Below are 22794 nucleotides of genomic sequence, written 5' to 3'. Positions count from 1 at the left end.
TAAAAAATCAGGAAGTTGGTGTTGGGTTCTACATTCCACCTTTGCTTAGAATTTTAAAAGTTGTCCTAAAGTAAAGCCCTTATTTTTTAAAATATAGGAAAATGATGGAACTAAAATAGAGGCTTAGTGAACTCCTCTACCCCCCACTACATGGTAATGGGGTTCAACACATTCTCAATATTATAAAGGAATCAACTTTTTTATATTATAAAAACTCTGTTAAAAAGTAGGATTGTGAAACTACATCCTGTAGAGATAAGTCCATATTGGTCTACTTGAATATACTGATTAATTTTACGCATGTGTACACCCACACATGCACATACGCGAGCGCACTTGAAACAAACTCTGGTTTGGTACTCAAACATGGGCTAGAAGAGCTTGTCTAGATTTTCTTTAATGTTGAGCTATTCTTCAATAATTTGTGATCTGACCAATCTATTAATACAAATCCATTCAATCTAAGCAAATGCAGTTTCCTAGGTAATTTGTTTCATAGTGAGTTAGGTTTGTTTTCTATAATCATACTGTGACTTCCAATCGATATTTTGATTTTTAAAAACAGAATTCATTTTCTAAAGGGATTAGCACAGGTCAACCTACAAGCCAGTAAACCTTAAGTGGTGATCTAAATTTTAGTTTGCTTATATATATATATACACACACATATATATGTATGTATGTATGTATATAGTATGTATATATGATATATGATATATATTACACATAATTATTATTTAGTTTATTATATAATTGGGACCAAGTAATGTTTTAGATGTTCGAAGAGACACAAAGAAAACCCAACAAAACTAATGATAGACTGTACCCTGAGCATTCCACAAATATTTGAGAGAGAGCAAGGGTCTTTACTTCATCTTCTGAAAAATAAAGCGCTCAGATAAACTACAATGGCACATATGATTGCAGAGCCAACATCAGTAATGTTGGAAGACTAAAATCTAAAAAAAAAGTCTAAAAAAAAAAGCCAAGTAGTGGTCACCAAAAGTCAGCATGGTTTCATCAAGAATAAGTTATGTCATTCTTGTTTTATATACTCATTTATTTTTGCGGACATTAAGTTTACAAATTTTTTAAACACACACACACACACACACACAAAAGAACTAACAGGTCATGTCAGATTAAGCTCCTCTCCTTCTCTGACAAGGCTAACAGGTATGGGAAAAGCTACATAGTTTAACTAGATTTTAGCAAAGGGTTTGACAAAGTCTTTCAAGTGCTTCTTGTGGAAAGGTAAACTATACCCAATAATAACAGTTATCATTTATATATTTTTTATGCCATGCCAAGTGCTTTACAAATATTATTTCATGAGGTAGGAGCTATTATTATCCCCATTTTACAGATAAGGAAACTGGGACAAAGATTAAGTAAGGTCATACAACTGTTTAGTGTCTAAGACTGGATTTGGATTCAGGTCTTCCTGACTCCAGTTCCAGCACTCTATCCACTGTGCTGAGTAAATGACTAGCCTAAAGAACAATCATAAATGCTTTGTTGTCAGCTTGAGAGGAGGTCTAGAGTGATTGATGAGTCGAACATTTATTAAGAGCCAATTGTTTGCAGAACACTGTGCTTAATCTTCAAGAAGCTCACAAGCTCATGGACAATTGAGTACATAAATAATGAGGTAAATACAGCATGCGTGAGGGCTGTTAGTCTTGGAGTTAGGAAGATCTCAGTTCAAATCTGCCCTCAGACATTTGTTAGCTATGTGACCCTGGGCAACACATCTATAAAACGACACTCTGACCCCCAGGTCTAAAGCTGTGATCCTGTGAAGGTATAAGCAGATGGAAAAATAATTTCAGAAGGAAACATACCGGCAGCTAGGGGTACTGGACAGAAGGTGGGATTTGAGCTATGTCCTTGGGGAAGTTAAGAATCAGAAGAGAGGAAAGGGTGCATTCTAGAAATGAAGGCAGCGCAAAGCCAGGGCAAAGGCACAGAGTCAAAGTAGTGGAGTGATGACCTGGAGAAACAAGGAAGCAGCTGGAGGGAGTGGGAGGAGGAAGAGGAAAATGGAGACAAATAGGACAGATAATGTGAAGGGAGGAATTACAAGATTTGGCAACAGACTGGGTATGTGGGGTGAGAATGAGGAATCAAGGGTGCAAGACTGGATGACTGGAAGGATGGTGGTACGCAAGACAGTAGTAAGGAGGTTAAGAAAAATGGAGGATTTCAGGGGTAGAGAGAAGAGGACCAGTTTTGGGCAAGTTGAGTTTGAGATGCTTATAGGACATCCAGTTCAAGATATTCAAAATGCATTTGATGCCATGGGACTGAGCACATACTTATCAAATTTACAGAAAACGGGGAAAGGGAAGATGAGCTAATATGCTGGACAATAGATTCAAGGGTCCAAAAACATTTTGACAAGCTCAAACACTGGGAATATGGTGAAACTTATAAGGTGTGAAGCCTTACTCCTGGATTAAAAATATCAATTTCACAAGTATAAGAAGAGCAAGATGTGATTAAATAGCAGTTTCTCTAAAAAAGATCTGGAGTGATCTTAATGGACTACAAACTCAAGTAGTCCTAACAGCTAAAAAAGCTAATGCAAGCTTAGGCTACATTAAGAAATGAATGGTGTCCACAACCAGAGGCGAGAGTCCTACTGTATCCTGACATCATTAGAACGTATCTTAAACATTGTGGTCAGTTCTGAGAACCACATTTTAGGGAAAGCATTCAAAAACTGGCTAATGGAAAAGAAAGAAGGTGAAAAAGCCTCAAGTTCGTGTCATATGACGATGGGGTTAAAGAACTAGGGATGTTTAACTTGCAGAAATGACTTAGAGAGAGAGAGAGAGGAACATGATAGTGGTTTCCAAATATCTGAAGGATAGTCACTTGTTCAGTTTGGTCCTGGAGGGCAGACCCAGGATCAATCAGTAGAAATTGCAGGAGCAAATTTAGTCTTGATCCAAGGAAAAACTTCCTAATGGAGGGAGAATGTATTTGGGAGGGGATTCTTCTTCAGGTAGAGAGTTTGCCCAATATGGCCTCTGAGGGCCTATCCAATACAAAATCTATGGTTCACTGAAGATTTTTAGACTAAATCATTTCTGAAATCCCTCCAGCCCTAGTACACAATGATTCATTCAGATGAGGTTTTCAAGAAGAACCCCTTCCTCCAAAAGGGATCTCCTCACTGAAAAATGGAGAATTTGGCTAAACAAAGGCATAAAGGTTTATTCAAAAGTCTCACTCAACATAATAAAATCTGAAAATACAGTGACACTTAAAACTACTGAGGCCATTTACTTTCAAGTCTTTCAATATTCTTGATTGAAGCAGTCTGCCTCACCTCAAATCTTTAATCAAAAGTCCAGCTAGGAGTAAAGCCAAACATTATTTTAACTAAACAGAAGAGTTATGCTCGACATGACCCCAATCCAAAAAAGAGTAAAATAATAATAACTTTAAACCTAGGGGCAGCATGGCATACAAGATGGGACTGGGAGTCAGAAGACATGGGGTTTGAGTTCAGATGGTCACTAGCAATGTGAACTTGTACAAATTCTTCACCTCAGTTTATTCATCTTTTAAAATGACGGAACTGGTTTAGGTTAAAAGAATATAAACTCTAGAATTTTAGAGTTCAGAGAAACTTTAGAAACTGTCTGCTACAACCCTCTCATTTTACAAATAAGGAAATTAATTAATGGTGAAGTGATTTGTCCAACCCCACATAAGTAATGAGATCCAGAACTGGGATTCAAGTCCAGGCCTTCCGATTCCAAATTAAATGCTCTATCCACTATACTACATTAGACCTAGAACTTCTAAGATGCCTACCAATTCCTAAAAGCCTCTAATTTTGGATGTTTTCACAGAGTTATGACATCTTAAATTGCTGTATTGATCTGATACTGGCTTTTCCCATATTTGTTTCTTGCTTCCCCCAACAATACTCTTTAAGGACAACAACTTTCTTATGCTTCTTGACACCCTACATGTTTTGTGCTGCTTGTGCAAATTTTTCAGTAAGTATTTAACCAATTTATCACACTCCCAACAAACACTGTGATAAAAACCAGTTTGTGCAACAGGCCAAAAATTTCTACATGAGTATAGTAAAGTAAATTATCTGGAAAAACAAAAAAAGCCACTACATGAATTTACACCTATGACAAGAATGGCTTATTCTATTCAATAGCCACTAAAAAAGTCCCATGCTTGTGTACTGTTGTTCAGTCGGGTCTGACTCTTCATGACTCCATGGACCATATAACACACCAGCCACTTCTATCCTCCACTGTCTCAAGTTTGTCTGACCTCATGTTCCTTGCTTCCATGACACTATCTATTCATCTCATCTGCTGCCATCCCCTTCTCCTTTGCTGTGAGGGATTGTCTGATGTTGGCTACGTGCCACATGGGGGTTGTGGCAAGTTGGGGCAGGGACAAGATATTAGGAAGTAACCGGAGCTCACGCTCCCGAGGTAGGGGGCTGTGCCATGTGGAGTTGTGGTGAACTGGGGTAGGAACAGGATACGGGGAAGTAACCGGAGCATGTGCTCCTGAGGCAGGGGGCTGTGCCACGTGGGAGTGGGAAAGCAGAGAACGATCTCCCTTTGTCTAGTCCTCTCCCTAGGTGCAGTGCTAACCCCAGACGTCTCCTTCCTGTATCCGGGCCTAGCCTCCTGTGCCATGTCCTCTCCCTAGGTGCAGCGCTAACCCCAGACGTCTCCTTCCAGTATCCGGGCCTAGCTCCCTTTGTCATGTCCTCTCCCTTGGTGCAGCGCTAACCCCAGACATCCCCTTCCGGTATCTAATCCTACAATCATTCACTGGTAGGCGGGCTGAGGAGGAGGGGCTAGGAAGGTATATAGGGGCGGTAGGGGTCGGAGCTCGCTCTCTCTTGCTCCTGCTCTCTTGCTCTTGCTTTCCTGCTTAGCCTTGCTGTGATGGCCTCTGAATAAAGTTCGAGTGTTTGCACCTCCTGATCGGCTCGTCTCTGTGTTTATCCGGGTGGGCTCCGAAGACTAGTAAGTATGACCCTGGCAGCCTGCTCCTTATAGGAGGAGAGTGCACGGCGCGACCGGCACACTTTGCCTTCAATCTTTTCCAACATCAGGGTCTTCTTCAATGAGTCCCATCTTCTCTTTATGGGGTCAAAGTATTTAAGCTTCAGATTTGGCATTTCTCTTTCCAATGAATAATATGAATTAATTTCTTTAAGTATGGATTGATTTGATCTCCTTGATGTTCAAGGGACTCTCAAAAGTCTTCTCCAGTCCCACAATTCCCATGCTTTTGTCAAAAACATTATCCCCCAGTGTTCCAACAACCAATCACCATTCTCAATTTATTCATTCAACAACCTGCCTCTACTGAGTTTAGCAGATTCAAAGAATTCTATATTCTCTAGGCTATTTATTTTTTAAAGTAAATTTTTCTTAATATATTTAGAGTTTTTTACCCCACCAGAATTTCTCCCAATGTCCATCCCTCTCCCACAGAGCTATTCCACGTAACAAATATTTTAAGACAAAAACAAACAAAAAACAGTAAAAATGACCAATACATTGAAAAAGTCTGAAAATATATACAAGGCACCACATCCATGGTCCTACTTCTGACAAAGGAATCGCATGGGAATATCTTATTGTCTCTCTTCTTTGGGGCCATGCTTGTTTTTTGTCATTTTGCAACACTCACTTTTGACTTTTCTGTAGTTGTTAGTCTTTCCATTTACAGTATCTATAGTAATCATGTATAATGTTCCCTTGGCTCTCCTCCACTCTGCATCAGAGCATGTAAACCTATCTATGCCTCTCTATATTCATTACATTCATCAGTTCTTACAGCCCAGTAATATTCCCTTACATTCATGTATCACAATCGGTTTAGTCATTCCCAATTAATGGGCATTATAGGAACATAAATCTAGAACTGGTAGGGACCTTAGAAGTCATTCCAATATCTTCACGTAACAAATAAAGAAGCTGAGACTCCAGAGTGTTAAATGATTCTCAAGGTCACACATGGAGCAAATGGTAAAGCTGGGATATGAACCTAGATCCTTTGACTACAAATCCTACATTTTCCCCCACTGTCTCATCTTGTGCTAGGACCCTGCACTGAGGAAACAAAAGACATGAGTGAAAGCAATAAATATAATCGTATACAACATCCTTTCTCCTCTCTACACACAAAAGGAAAGAGGTTTCATCTCATAGAATCAGCCAAGTCTTTTATTTCATACGATCAAAGATACAGAGCTAGAAGGAATCTGACCTCCCCTTATCTTACAGATAAAGACACTGACCCAGAGAGGCTGTAACCTAATAGAGCTCCAATTTGAACCCAGGCTCTCTGACTCCATATCCAGCATTTCTTCCATTCACTAAACTATGGTGCCCTGTTGGCTGAAAATGCTCCTTTTTGAGCCATTTTCTGTCTTTTGCTTAGTACTTTCAGTAGCCAACACATTTTTCTGATGTTAACCACTTTCAGCATTTCTGTTCCATCTGCTGTCCCTCAAAAAGAAACAAAAAAGGAGTGATTGAAAATAGGAGAAAGCAAAATAGCCTCATTTAAAGTTTTAAAAATGTAACCATTTCCTTTTCTCTTTTAATGTAGCATGTCCCAGTACCAATAATAACAAAAGATATCTCATTAATTGAACCACTTAGGAGATCATCTACCATATATTCTATGTAAATATCTTACATTTGCATGAGCTAGGCAAATACCTGAATAGGTGGAAAATTTATTATCCTGAAATTAGTTTTGATCAGTGTTTGAACCTTTGAACATAAGCTATTAATTCAAATCTTTGGGCATTGGGGGATGGGACAGGAAACAGTAGCTTTGGTCAATAAAGTCAATCACACTTTGCGGATGGGGGAGCATTTTTTGTCCCTGGAGATCTGAGTTTGAAAAGGTAGCATGTTTGGGGAACTACAAAGGATCTGATCAAAAGTGAGACTTCTAAGGCATATGTATATATACATATTCATATATTTTAAAATATTTAAGTTGTGTTTTTAGCAGTTAGATTCAAGGATGAAGCCACAGCTGTGTTAATGCCACTTAATGTTCATGTAATCTAGCATTCATGACGGCTCAGAATACTCCAAAATAGTGTATCTTGTACAATGTAGCAGTTAACATTGCTTTGGAAACTTTAATTTCTAAATTTCCTGATGTGCATTTAAATGAACAGTATTAGCATTGCATTAACTTAACCTTGATTTAAAAAAAAAAACATTTAGTAGCATAGTAGAGGTGGAATGAAATTTTAGTAGCAGACATTTTAAAAGTGATGTGACTATTCCTTTGTAAATTAATGTTTAATGTGTTCAGGAAGAGATACAGTTTGATGCATGAATTGAGATACTTTGCCATAATCAGATCCTTTGATACAGTGAATTGATACTTCCTCCCCTCCCCATTCCTTTTTACTTCTACAATCCTTTTCTCTTCTTCTACTTCCCTGGCCACTTATACTTGCCTGGTATTGTCTTGTTTTAATTTATGTAGGTAAGGCAGAAACAGACTTCTGTATGACTCCTCCTCCTAGAGAATCTTTTGATTACTATTACTCATTAATTAAGGTTGGATAATAACCCCATTAGGTTATGGAGTCAGTCTGACTAAAAATAGAGAAGGCTTTCAAAATTACCTAGTTATGCCAGAAGGGTTGAATGTAATCGTAAATCAGAGGGCATGACTTACACTAAGGCAAGGCCTTTTATTTTTATGGGCATATATTTTAAAATTAAGTTCTTTAAACCCTGTTCATGCTGCATGATAGATAAAAGACCCAAAGGGACCTTATCCTTCAAATGATGTTGCTCTTTTAAAAAATATCAGTGTCTTAAATGCCAAATTTAATGGCCTATTTCTCAGTCTCCACCCATCCTTCTTGACTTCTGCAGCTTTAGACATTGTTAATGAAGATATTCCTTGCAAATACCTCCTCGAGTTTTTCATGACATTGTCATTCCTGTCCCTGTCCCTACCTCACACACTCCTACTGCTCCTTCTCAGTTTCCTTTTCTCGATCTTTATTCAAGTCACACTCACTATCTCTGGGTCAGTCAATGAATCAACAACCATTTATTAAGTGCTTCCTATATACCCTAAGTGCTGTGGATACAAAGAAAAAAAAACAACAACATGGTTCCACATAATATAAATGGTTCCAGTGTAAATGCAAGATTATTTCAGAAGGTCAGCACTAACAGTGGAAGGGGAGGAGAGGGGAGATGGGAAAGGTCTTCCAGCCTCAGTTTTCTCATTCACCAACCTCACAGGGAAATCAAAAAATTTAATGTAAAGTACTTTTGGAACCTTAAAAGGTCCATGTAAATGTGAAGCACTATTTAACCATGGGTGAGGAACCTGCAGTGAAGTCAACAGGTTCTCTGCTCCATACCATTATATCTATCTGTGTGAAGTTAGCCCTGGGCCCTGTTTTTATTTCATTTCTTTCTTAATTGTGTTACTTGGGGATTTCCTGTGGGTCCAATAATCATCTTTATGCAGATGATTCCCACATCTGTATATCCAGCCCTGAGCTCCAGTGCCACATCACCAACTACCTTTTGGATTCTCTCACCCAGTTTGGTTTTAGGGCATCCCAAATTCAACAAATCCAAAACAGAATCTTTTATTTCTCTTCTCCCTCTAGACCTCTCCTCTTCCCAACTTTTATTTTACTGTTGGGCAACATTATGTTCCCAGTCACATAGGTTTGCAACCTTTACTCCCTACTCATACTATATATCCAATCAGCTGTCAAATATCAGCATGACTCAGTTCTCAAAAGAATTGCAAACAACTAATAAAACATATGACAGAACACTCCTAATCATTGATAAGAGAAATGCAAATCAAAACAATATTGAAGGTTTATCTTAAACTTGGCAAATTGGCAAAGATGATAAAAATCGGGAATAGTCATTGTTTCAGGGGTTGTGAGAAGACAGAAACAGTAGGGCATTGTTGGCGGAGTTATCAATCAGTAATCATTTCAGAAAACCATTTGCCCATCCATACCCTATGACCTGGAGATTCCATTACTATGCTTGTACCCCAAAAAAGTAATGATAAGAATAAAGTCCCCATATACACCAACCTACTTATAGCAGCACTTAAAGTGACAGCAAAGACTTGGAAACAAAGTAGATGCCCATTAACTGGGAATGGCTAAACCAATTGTGGTTTTTCCTTTTGGAAATTGTTTTCCATGGTTTATGATGTTGTTCTAAACCTATTTTCTACCAAAATGCTTTCCAGTTTCCATGGGAATTCTTGTCCAATAAAGAATTCCTGCCCAGTAATTTAAGCTCTCAGGTATATCAAACACTGAATGACTTCATCTATTTGTTTCTATTATCGATTATCAAGTCTTTAACTTAACTTTCTATTTAAACAGCATGAAATAAGTTTGATAATTACTGCTTTATAATACAATTTGATGTCTTATAATACTAGGCTCTCAATTTTTATTTTTTGCTTTCATACTTTTCATTTCCTGACCTGTTCTGCTTCCAAATGAATTTTATTATTGTTGCCTAACAATTGCTGCCTAAAGTAACCCCTTGGTAATTTACTATAGCACTAAATCTCTGGACTAATTTAGGCAACATCATAATTTTCATTATATTAGGCATTGCCCAACCATTAATATTATTTCTGAAAAGTCTGTTTTGTAGTTATATTATAAATCCTCTATGTGTCTTGGTAGATTACCACTCATACATCTTATGTATTTTGAAGTTGTTCTGAATATATTTTCTCTATGTTTTCCTTGTTGTTTTTGTTAGTAATATAAAGAAATGATTATTTTGTGGATTTATTCTGTCTACTAATATTTACTGAAGCAATAACAGGGACTGGTTTTTGCCTTTCTTTGTATCCCCAGAGAATAGTGGGTGGCATATAATAGTACATCCTTAATAAATGCTTGTTAATTGCCCTGATTAGTTTCTTTCATGGTAACTAGTTAGGAAAAAGAAGGAAGAGACAAAGGTGACATCAAGGTTTTGAGAATAGGGGAAACTGAATGACACGTACACAAAAGAAGTCACACAAGAAGAAAACTGTTAAATGCACAGGGCAGGTCAGAGAAAATAGCTTAAATGAGATTCTGGGGAAAGATTACTTCTAATAAGGGAATCCAATAAGACAACCAACTTGAAGGGAGAAAAAAGTTCAGAAGGGGACACAAAGTTCTGTTGCAATTGCATTAACTCAGTAAGGCAAACTACATATAACAGGTATCTCCAGTTTCACATACAAACTTTTCTTCGTTCCACTTTTTAAACATATTGAAATAGTAAGGTATCTACTGTAGGTATGACCTTGCCCATGTACAGCTGAAATAAGATGGAAAAAATCATTCAACAACAGACTGAGGAACTGAGTGTTAAGAGATATGATAATGTTAATATTCATCAACATAAACGCTTAAGTCTCGAAAGAAAATGGAATGAAGAGAAAGAACAATAGAGAACTGGGCACTGAAGTCCATATAAATACTACACTTAAATTCAGTTACCTAGAAAACATAGCAACATTTCTTTTTACTCATTCTAAAGGTTCCATCTGAATTTTGATTTCTTTCAAAATTTGCCTCTAATTTCCTTCTTCAATTCAACAACTATTTAAATACAAACATTTAACATAACTTTGAAGGAACAACGATGAATAGGCAACATCCCTACTCTAGTGATCAAGCTAGCATTCTAGTTAGCCAGTTTAGTTTTTCTCCCCCCTGAAAGGAACATTTACAAAATGATGTGGTTCTAAGCTAAAAATAGTCCCTTTTTACTAGGAACTACAGTGACCTAACTAAACATAAATGATGACTATAATAGATCATCAACATTTGTGGGAATACATTCTAATCTGTCCCATGAATAGGGAACTCCAGGAAAAGTATACCAATAATTAAATATTTTCACCTTTTCAATTCTCACCCATTACCTAACTGTATACTACCATTCTTCTAAGTTTAATAATTAGAGATAATTAATACTTAAATATTCAACATGCCAAATGTAAAAATATCAGGAGTACTATATACCTCCTCTCTTCAGAAATGAGGTATAACAACTCATTACCAATGCATATTAATAGTTTCCGTTACTGTAAACGGGCCACATTCAAAGTATTTTCAGAGTTCTATCCATAGTAGCACTTTTAAGTGTATGCACAAACTACAGTCAAAGTTTTAATAGTAAAGTAGAAGACCTTCAGGATAGCAAACTATTCTGGATAAAGAAACGAGCAAAGTCTGCAGTTTATATAGGTTAGATCATGACAAAAACACCATCACAACAAAATATTTACAAGCTCAAGAAACAACAACTTTGTAAAGTATTTAATAAATTCTAGTTTAGTAACAGAATAAGCAGTTCACTGATATTTATTATAATAGGATTATTTTCCGTATAACCAAAACTAACCTATCCTACTCTGAAACAATTTCGGAGAATTCACCTTTCATTTAACATTTAAACAAGACCATGTATTTAATAAAAGGTCAAAATATAGAATTTCTGAGCTACATATTATCTTGGATAAAATTTCACATATCCAAATTTTAGGATAAAAAGCTTAACACAGCTTTATACTTTTTTAAAGCCTGGGGAAAAATGCTTCAGGTCTAGATGTGAAAATAATTTCTCCATCAGTAAATCCACTCCTCCCTAACCCCCATTTAATTAAACTAGAAAGACTAAAAAAAGTGACAAACTTAAAAACAAAAACAAACCATCCATAAACCCTTTGTAACAGGTTGTTAAAATTAATTATATTGGAACTTGGTGTATAACAACTACTGTGTCCAGTATAATTGTATTTACTACATATTGTAGAAGTAACCTGCAGCCATAGAATAAGCATAAATTAAATCCCAATTGAACACTTCTGATAGATGATAGTACATCAACAAGTAAATAGAAACACCATGTTAATTTCAAGCTCCATTAGAAATGGGGTTAGGGAGCCATTTGCACAAAAGGGGGAAATGTCTCAATATTTGTGAAAAACAGAAACAAAGAAAATAATGAACATTTAAGTGTTCCTAAAGAGAAATAGCAATGCTAAGTATTTGTTTTGTAGTGAGTTTTTCTGCACACTTTAGACTTTAGATTAGGAATGAGTTCAGAACTCACATTAAGTGAATAGCATACAACAAAACCAGTCAAGCATAGTAGAAACCACAACTACACAAGCTTCTGCAAACAGTTCTGTCAGTGGACTACAATCAATCCTAGCCTGCAACATTAGGGATGCAGAAAACCTCAATGCTTCACATTTTACAAAATCTGGGACTGAAAATAAATGCTGTGATACCACAACATATTTCTTGAATTAATGCCTCAAGGAACCTTTCCCAAAGGTACAAGTGTATCCCACTTAATGTTATGAATTAATTGGTCCTGCAAAAATTATATGAATGAAATTTCCTACTCTGTAAAAAGGTTTAGCTATAGTATATTAACAATGTTATTTTAAAAAATGGTAGTTTAAGGCAATCTTAAGTACTATACACTTAATTATTTTATCCCCCTCCATTCCATCTCAGAGTTGGAAGGGACCTTATAATAAGTCATTTAGTCCAAGTGGGAATTGTAAAGAAGTCCCAACATCCATCTACCCTTCAGCTGAAGAATCACTGCAGGACTTCAAGAGGCAGCCCATTCCACTTTTGGATACCTTCTCTGCACCTTCCACCTGTTATTCCTAGTTCTGTCTTCTGCAGCCAAGCAGAAAACCAGCCTAATCCCTGTGCCAAAGTCCTTCAAATACTCTGTTCCCCTCTTAAGTCTTCTCTCCAGACCAAGTAATTCCAGCTCTTTCAACTCACTGTTCTAAAGTATAGAGGCCTCTTTCACCATTCTGGGTCACTATCCTCTGAATTTTTCCAACTTGTTAATAATCTTCCTAAAATTTACCTCTATATATTCACGAAAGTCCTTGCTGATGACCTCAAAAAACACTCTCATAAATAACATCCATGCATTAAAAGAAAATGGTTTATTCAGACCACAAAGTTCTGCCCTAGACCTTCTCCTCTTTCTACACTTTGATGTTGACCTATCAGTTCCCTTGGATTCAATTATCAAGATCTCAGGATCACAGATTCAGGAATGGAAGGAGCCTTAGAGGCCACCTAGAACAACCCCAACATCACCACCAATTTTATAGATGAGGAAAATGAAGCCCACAGAAATTAAGAGACTTGTGCAACGTACTATGTTTAGTGAGTGGCAGAGATGAGATCTGAACTGACAGGGAATGGAATCGATTTGAACTCCAATCCTCTGAGTTCAAAAACAACTGCTTTTTCCATGATACCATGAAGCCTATATGTATATATAGCCACCTATGGGACATTTCAAACTAGATGTCTAACTTTATAACTCAACCCTCTTCCCTATTTCTTTGAAGGGCACCACCATGCTTCCAGTGACAGATTTACAACCTTGGAAGTATCACCAACTCCTCACTATCACCATACACATCCAACCAACTGCCAAGTGTTATGGATTCTACATCCCTATTATCCCTTGCATTTGGTCCCTTCTTTCCACTCACACTATCACTAACCCCAACAACCTCCTTATTTGGTTCCCTGCCTTAAATATATTCCCCCTCCAATCCATCCTCCACACATGCCCAATTGATATTTCTAAAGGTTTGACAATATCACTCTCCGGCTCAAGAAACTCAATGGCTTCCAATTTCCTCTAGAATCAAATGCAAATTCCTTTGATATTTAAAACCCCTGACAACCTGGCCCCAACCTAGCTTTCCAAGGCTTAGTCAACACTACTCACCTTCACACTTTCTTCAGTTCAGCCAAACTGGCCTTCTTGCTGTTTCTCACACATGACATTCCATCTCTTACCTCTGTAACAGAAAAAGCTGTCTGTCCCTATGCCTGGAATAGCACTCTTTCCTCACTTCCATGTCAGAATTTCCAGCTTCCTTCAAAGCTTAATTCAAACACCTCCTATATGAAAGTCTTTCCTAACAGCCCTGAGCTGCCATACCTTCCCCCCAAAATTACCTCGTATTTATTGTGTATACACTGAATTATGCACAAATTGTCTCTCTTCCCAGCAGAAAGTGAGCTGCAGAATAAGAGGGACTATTTACTTAGAACATAGCCTGGCCACAGTAGATACTTATAAACACTTGTTAATTCCCTGCACTAGGAGAGTAGATAAGACTGGTAATGGTTGCATTTCATTCCTTTATAGTAGAGAAGGAAAGGCCAAGACAAAAATAAGATATCAGTCAATCAACAAGCCTTAATCTCTTACAATAAGCTTGGGGATTACACTAAGCCTTAGGGATAGGAAAAAAGACAAAAACATGACCCCAGCCTTCAAGGAGCTCATATTCTAAAGGAGGAGATAATACACAAATAACTAGGTACATAAATGGAAGAGAATCTCAGAAAGAAGCCACTTGCAGTTGTGGGGGAAGAGCTGGGGGGAGCAAGACAGACCTCCGGCAGAAGGGATATGACATAAGTATTAAAGGAAGCCATGAGGCAGAGATGAGGGAGAGAATTAAAGGCATGGGGACAGTCAATGAAGGGGCATGGAATGGGGAGAATGGAGTGTCATGTTTCAGAAAGAAAACTAATTATCACTGAACTGTAGAGTATATAGGGAGGAGTAAAGTGTAAGAAGACTGGAAAGGAGCACAAAAAGATTTATTTAAGTTCAATTACAAAGTGTTCCTTAAAGAAATAAAGAATAACTTAAACAGCTGAAAAAATATTGAGTGCTCATGGGCAGGCCATGCCAATATAATAAAAATGACAATATTATCAAAGTTAATTTATACTTTCAATGCTATACCAATCAAATTACCAAGAAGATATTTTATCCAACTTGATAAATTAACAAAATTCATTGGGAAAAACAAAAACTAGAATGTCAAGAAAATGACGAAAAGAAACAGCGATGGAAGGGGAACAATACTTCCATATCTCAAACTATATTATAAATTAGCAGTCATCAATCAAAAACTATTTGGTCTTGGTTAAAAAATAAAGATAGATCAATGGAGCAAACTAGAAAAAGGAGAATCAGAAACAGTGGAAATGAATACCCTATTCTCTGATAAAATGGAAAACATAAAATACCTAGGGAAAAAACTGTGATTAAAAACTACTGGGAAACTAGATAGCAGTCTGGCAGAAATCGGGCTTAGATCAACACTTTACACTATATTCCACAATTTATTCTTAAAAAAACTCACACCCTTAATGTTAAAGATAATACAATAAAAAAATTAGAAGAGAAGTAGATCATATACTTCTCACAGCTTTAGGAAGGAGATGAATTTTTAACCAAACAAGAGATAGAGGCAATTATAAAAGATAAAATTGATAACTTTATTACATGAAACTGAAAAGCTTCTGCACTGACAACATTAATACACCTAGGATAAGAGAAGTGGTCAAATGGGAAAATTTTGTATCAGACTTCTCTGATAAGGGTTTGGTATATAAGATATATCAACTGTATATACATATATTATATAATATGTAATTATACAATTAAACAAGCTGATCCAAGAAAACAGTACACACAAGAACTATAACAATATAAATGGAAAGAACCACAGACAAAAAACTCAAAAGTGAACTAATAAAATTATGAAGATCAAGTAGGGCTCAAATGAAGAATTATGAGAAGACATCCCGATCTACCCCTCTGTGGAGGTGAGAGGTCTACAGGTGTTACACATTGTACATGTTTTTGGACTTTTTCAATGTATCAATCAGTTGTGTTGACCTTTTTTTTTCCTCTTAAAAAAAAAAAATCTATACATTAGATGGCTTCTCCCAGAGGGCGAAGCGAAGGGATACCAAAAACAACTATGCTTATGTAAGAAACAAAAGACATTAACAAAAACTTACTTTTAAAAAAAAAAAAAGAATGGAAAGGTAGGAAGAGGTCAAGTCATAAACTATTTTAAAAGAGGATTTTATATTGGATCCTGGAGGTAACAGGGATCTACTAGAGGAGGGGAAGGGTCAGATCTGTGGAAGAACACTTGACAAATGAATGGAAAAAGAATTGAAGTGAATAGAGACTTGAGACAACAAAAAGCACCGGAAGTCTAGGCATGAAATTTTGAGTGCCTGCACCACGTTGGTGGCCCTGTGAGTGAAGAAAAGGGGACATATATGAGATGTTGTGAAAGTAGAAAGGACAAGATTTAGCTACAGATCAGATATGTGGGTTGAGTGAGAGTGAGAAGCCAAGGATGAAACTAAGGTTACGAGTCTAGGGCACTGGGAGGATGGTGGTACCCTAGACAGTAATAGAAAGGTAGGAGGAGTGAAAGGCTGGGGGGGAGAGGAGAAACAATAAGTTGTTTTGGTTATATTGATTTTAAGTCGGAGAGTCAGTTGGTAATGCAAAACTGTAGCTCAGGAAAAATATTAGGGCTGGATATAGTTTTAGAAGTATCTGCATTAGAAATAACCAAACTCATGGGAGCTGATGAGATCACCAACTGAGATAGGAGAAGAGAGGGAGCAGACATGTAAATACAAGTTAGAAATACTATCATCTGATCTTCACAACAACCCTGTCAAGAAGGTGCTATTATTATCCCCATTTTATAGTCAAGGAAACTGGAGCAGAGGTTAAGTAACTGCCCAGTATCACAGAGCTACCGTCTGAAGCTGAATTTGAACTCAGCTCTTCATGATTCCAGGCCTAGCTGTATCCACCTAGCTACTCTGGACAGACCCTTCAGGAATTTAGTGGTTATGACATGGAAGAAGATCTAGCAAAGGAGACTGAGGAGCAGTCAGACAGGAATGCATACAAACCAGGAGAGAACACTGCATTGAAAGCCTAGAAAGGATCAAGAAAAAGAGGGTGATTAACAGTGTCAAGGGCTACAGAGATTTCAAGAATAATAATGGAGGAAAGGCTATTAAACTTAACAATTAAGAGAATACTAATAACTTTAGAGAGAAAAGTTTCTATTGAAATGATGAGGTTGGATGCCAGATTGCAGAGTTTAGAATCAAGTGAAAGGAGAGAAAGTGAAAGCACTAAGTGTAAATGGATTTCTCAAGTTTAGCCAAAAAGGGGAGTTGAGATACAGGCCAACAGCTAGCAGACATGCTCAGACCAAGTGAAAGTTTTGAGACAAGGGCTTGTTTGTAGGCAACAAGGAACAGCCAAAAGACAAGGAGGCATTAAAGATTAATGAAGATTAGGATTAAGAGAGGGGACAATTTACTGAATAATATGAGAGGAAAAGGGATCAAAGGTGAATGTAGAGCCATTTGCCTTGGCCTAGAAAAGGCCCCCTTCTTCATGTTGAGTCTTAGGATGAAAGAGAAGTCAGTACAGAAGACATCTGAGTGATGTGAGATGATGGAGAGAGGAGCTACACGAGCACTTGTTGGTTTGTTTTTTTCATGGATTGTGAGGCAAAGTCTGACAGAGTTGGGAGACAGAACGCCACAGGAGACTTAAGGATGACACTTCAGTTAGTGAACTTCTGTTAAAGGTACTAAGACTTTTGGGACTCTGTGTGTGTGTGTGTGTGTGTGTGTGTGTGTACATATATGCAATACACCTTTAAATCCTGCCTTATGTTCAATCCTTTGTCATCGCCTCTATGGCCTCAAATAATTACGGATGTAGATCTTTAAAGTAAAAGGCTTGGTCATACCAGATACTGCAGATTAGATCACACAGCCACCAAGACCAACACATATATAGTGAATGGTGCACCTTTCTCAGTATTACATATCAAGCTTATACATGAGACTAGTAACCTTGTCACCCACACACCACCACACCCAACATGAGGTTTACAACTGAGTTGACTTTCTTTCCAATTGAATGTGATAAGAAAAGAACAAAGGTTCGGGAGTTAAGGGCCTATTGCTAGCTCTATCAATAACTACCTGATGACCTTGGTTTCGCCACAGAATTTTTAGAACTACAAAAAGCATCAAAGATCAGTTAGTACAATCTTCTCATTTTACAGGCAGGGAAACTGATGTCCTAAGCCTCCCTTGCCAAAAGTCACAAAGCTAATTAATTAGCTGAAGAACAAGGACTGGAAACCAGGTTTCCCAGTCATGTTCTAACATTTTAATCTGTAGGAAAGGGACAACACTACCTTCCCTACGCCTCCAACACACAGCTGTTTTAAGGCTTAAAAAAGAAGACATGTTCAAGTCCTTTGAAATTTATAAAACATTATATAAATGGAAGAATTTACTACTATAGAAAGTAAAACATTTAACATCTCCTATATTAAAATCAATCTCAAATTAACAAAAATATTTTAAAGCATCTTAGTTCTTATTTGTGACCAAGTATATTTTTTTTGCTTTCTGAATGTCAGTAGAGGTTTAGATAACAGTTCCCAATTAACACTGAAAGCACAAAAAAATTTCATATATGTTTCATATATATTCCTTTCCTCTCTTCCTTCCCCCTAATTTTAAGTACTCAAGTAGCATTCCCTCTTAAAATCTTAAAAATTAACCTGCCCCATGCCGCTTCCTCCTTGAACCCTTTTCCCAGTTCTTTCTACCATTTATATGTCATGTTCCACTTTCTTTTTTCGTTACTCATATATGTGTTACATGCTCCTAGGAGATGTTATGGTCCAATAAAGTAGTAACCCATCTTATTTAATCATTGTTATCTTCCCCAGAACTTGGCACAGATTTCTTCAAATAAATGCTGTTTAATAAATACATGTTGAATTAAATGTTTCAGTTTTAGGGAACTTTTTACAAAAGAGAAGCATAGCATTTCTGCAACTGGTTTAGGTAAATAACCTATAAATTTGTACAGTGTACCAGGTGTTCGTGGACAGAAATGAAAATATCTGAACATAAGTTAACAAAGGCACTATATAAAATCCATACCAAATTCTACCTGTTTGAATAGACTACATAAAGAGAGTTAAATGTTCAAGTTATTCATTGGTTTTGCTTTAGAGAGTGGTGTTATAGAAAAGAGTACTAGACAAGAAACTAGAGTTTCTCAGCTCCGTCACTACCTGTCCCTTTCTCTGGGCCTATTTCCTCATCTGTAAAATGAAGACACTGGACTCAACAGTCTTGAAGATCACCTCACAGCTCTAAATCCATGATCATATGAATACATATTGAGGACCAAAACATATCCTAGCAAGTATTCTGTATGGTCCAAAGGCTAAGACAGTAGTAAGAGGAATGAACTGGAGCTTACTCATCACACCTAAAAATAAAAGTATGAATAGATATAATCAATTGTATAATGTTATAAAATAAAACACAATGTTCAGACTCTCAATCTGAGTCCCAAAGTTTTCATTTAGGAACAACCAATGCAAATACAAATCTATTTCTGCTAAACTAGTCCTATTTGTTCTAAAGAAAAACAGCGATAGTGATGTCAAACAAGGAAAAGAATGCCCACAAAGCACCTAAGCAGCTGGTGAGAGCACTGAACTAGGAGTCAGCAAGTCCCCAATTCAGATCCAGCCTCAGACACTTTCTTACTAGCAATGTTTGTAAAGTTCATAAAAAAGTTTTCATATATAATAAAAACAATTTCTAAAAGAACTTTAGGATCATAAGCAATCCATCAGATAATAGACAACCCATCACATGTTCAGTCAATGACAGCAGCAGGAAAAAAAACATGCTTGTTACTGACTTTATATTTTTTCATTAAAATATTTATAGAATGCCTATCTGCAAAGTGATGTGGCAGAAACAAAGACAGAGTTTATATATGGGAGATAAGACAGGTACACAAATTACTATTATTTTTTAAAATGCCATGAGGAGTAAAGTGTCCTGGCATTTTAGGGATTACTTCCAATTCAAGAAGACTTCATGTAAATGTCAACATTTGAGTTGGCTCTTGAAAGATGGGCAGAATTTCATCAGGCAGAAAGAGATAAGAAAAAAGGGCATTCTACACAGAGAAAAGCAAAAAAGGTATAAAGGGTGTGGTCCATACTTTGTTAATGAGCTTTAAGGTTTACTAAGAACCTTCCCCAGAATAAATCAGGTATTGCAATTATTATTCCCATTTTAAAGATGAGAAAAGTGAGTCTCACCAAGACAAAGGAACTTGCCTATCATAAGGCTAAGTAGTCAGAATTTGAACCCAGGTTTTCTAACTTGTTAAGCCCCTTTTTCAAATACACCACAACTCTGAACTGTGAATGACAAGGATACCACATGGTTGGAATGGATGGTACAAGTGGCCCATAAAAAGAAAAGGTTTAAAAGGAGGAGGAAGTATGTCCTATTATGGAGAATTCTGAATGCCAGCCTAGGGAATTTTTCCTGCATTTTGTAGTCAATGAATAGATATTGAAAGTTTTTGAACAGGAAGTGATTTGATAAGGTTTGTTATAGACAAGTCCAGAGGCAATAACACCACTATCTCCAAGGGTAAAGATGACATTTTATATTTATTTTATATCCCCAATAGCATGTAGTCTAGTGCTGGGTAGCACAGCACACTGGATGGATAGCACACTGGACTTTGAGACAGATGACCTAGGTTTTCACTGGGACTCAGACACAAGCAGGTAACTTTTCCTTTTTTCTCATCTGTAAAATGGGAATAATTCACCTCCACTTTCTAATTCATAGGATTGTGAAGAAAGCACTTTGGAAACCGTAAAGCAATAAACAAATATTATTATTATTACTGGCACATAATAGGTACTCAATATTTACTATTTGAATAACTTACAATTATATACTTTTTAACATGGAATTTTCTTAAAGTGAGGCAAACCTGTATGGGCAGGTTTTTAAATCAGTACAGTATTTTTTTAAAAAAATGGAATCCCTATTCCTCCCCATGCCCCATCAAAACTGCTTCCCTAAAGGATGTGACCCTTTCGACAAAAGTTTTCAACTCATGTTATTTAGCTGCAATGCAGAAAATTCAGCTCAGAAAAAAAAAGTTGGGGGAAAACATCGTTTATACAAGCATTTAGCTTAAGAAACTCATTTTTGTCTGAAAGACTACAGGCAAACTTTAATCATCCAACTACAAAATTATCAATTATCCATTAGTCGCTCTCCACACTACGATTAAAAAACAAGAGATTTAAACGCTGTCCTATTAATTAGCATAAAAAGTTGGGAGTACTTTTACAATCCAAGTTAGATTCCACATGGGTGTGGTACATTTTATTTACAAGGCTTAAAAAAAAAAAACATGAATGGATCAGACTCTCAAATTTTAAAGCGGGCCAGGAATTTTTTTTTTTTTTTAATTAATCACTTTCACTGGTGAAATGGCTCGGGGAAGTGGAAGCTGAGTTCCGCCACCGAGATTTGGGATATTTCGGGGTGGGGGAGGCAGAAAGGAAAGGGAGAGGAAAAAGAAACCACCGGAAAAAAAATAGAACAATCCAACTATTTGGAAAGTAATCCAATCAATGCAAGCCGACCACCGCCCCGCCCCGGGAATAAAATGCGAATTATTCAAAAGGGAAGTGACTGGCCCGGACGCCCGGAGCGGCGCCCCCTCCCCCACCGCGGGGGCGGGGCGCAGGGGGCTAAGGGGGTTCGGCGGAGCCCAACAACTTAACAAAGTTAGTTCGGACGCCTTGGGAAACTTGGCCCGTGCGGGGGCAGCCCTGGGACTCTGTGCCCCAAACTTGCCCACAGAAGTGCCTGGCTGGGCCGGGCCGGGCCTGGGATCCCCTCCCCGCCCCCCCCAGCTCCCCGGGCCAAGCCCTCCCCGGGCCAAGCCCCCCCCGGGCGCGGCGGGGCAGGGGGCGCCCAGCCGCCGAGGCCCCCGCACGTCCCGGGCAGGGAGGGGCGCCGCCCGGCGCGCCCCGAAAAGTTCAGGGGAAGCCGCAGGAGGGTCGCGGGGCGGGGTGGGGCGTGGTGGGGCGCCGGGAGGTGATGGCGGGGGAGGAGGGGCGCTCGGAGGGACCCCGGCCTGGAGACGCGGGAGCGCCGGGAGTTACCTGCGGTGAGAGGGGTGCGAGCGCAGGAGAAAGAGGAGGAGGATCCCAAAGGCCCCTACGCCGAGCGCCGCCGTCGCCGCCGCTTTGTCTCCCGTCCCGACTCCCGAGGAGGAAATGGGCCGTGGCCCGCGCCTCCGCCCTCGGCCCCTCACCGGCCCCCCGCCCCGCGCCGGGCTCTTCCCTGCACCGCCCTCCGTGGCCGCCCCGCCTCGCCGCTCTTCCCGGCTCCTCCCCCGCGGCCGCTCCCGGCCATTCCCGCCCCGCGCCTTCTCCCTCTTCTACTCTGGGAACGAGAGAACTATACACATTTCCCTGGGAGGCGCGGGCGACGCGGTGGGGTCCTCCCCTGAGATAAATTCCCCAAGCCCTGAACCGCAGTCCCAGAGTGGAAAAGTCCCCTGGAGTGGGGAAGTGGGGAGGAAAAGATTAAAGGGGAAAAGGGAGGAGAAGTTAATCCCTGGAAGAGCTTAGAGAGGGGGATGGGGGGGTAGGGAAGGTGAGTCATGAGTCATCTGGCTGCCCAGCTCAGGTGAGTCTCAGGGTGGGGCTTCTGCGCAGGCTCCGCCCCTTAGGAGCTCTGTGCCAGGTGCAGGGTAGGAGCTCAGATAGCTTTCCTTTGCCTATCCCAATTCAATTCAAGTTTATTAAGCGCCTAGCATGTTCCAGGCACTGTGCTAAACAGCTGGGAGAGATGTCTCCATGGGACACTTTGGGCATATTCTCTTCCCAAAGTGAATCCTTCAGAAAAGTGTTACTGAGTCTTGAGGTAAGAACTCACATTTATATTGCCCTGTA

General features: G+C 38.6%; 1 protein-coding gene across 1 annotated transcript in view; it reads right to left on the bottom strand.

Annotated features, from left to right (window-relative positions):
* CTNNA1 (catenin alpha 1) overlaps positions 1-22120 on the bottom strand; it is a 153479-nt gene extending 131359 nt beyond the window's left edge. The window contains exon 1 of the mRNA XM_027856545.1: positions 22000-22120. The gene's annotated coding sequence lies outside the window, so the exon portion shown is untranslated. The remainder of the gene's footprint in view (positions 1-21999) is intronic.
* Positions 22121-22794: the final 674 nt, after the last annotated feature.

The sequence above is a fragment of the Vombatus ursinus genome, unplaced genomic scaffold, assembly GCF_900497805.2.
Source record: "Vombatus ursinus unplaced genomic scaffold, bare-nosed wombat genome assembly UNPS02011572.1, whole genome shotgun sequence".
Classification (NCBI taxonomy): Eukaryota; Metazoa; Chordata; class Mammalia; order Diprotodontia; family Vombatidae; genus Vombatus; species Vombatus ursinus.
Note: the sequence above shows the minus strand (reverse complement) of the source record. Positions and strands in the feature narration are given on the sequence as shown.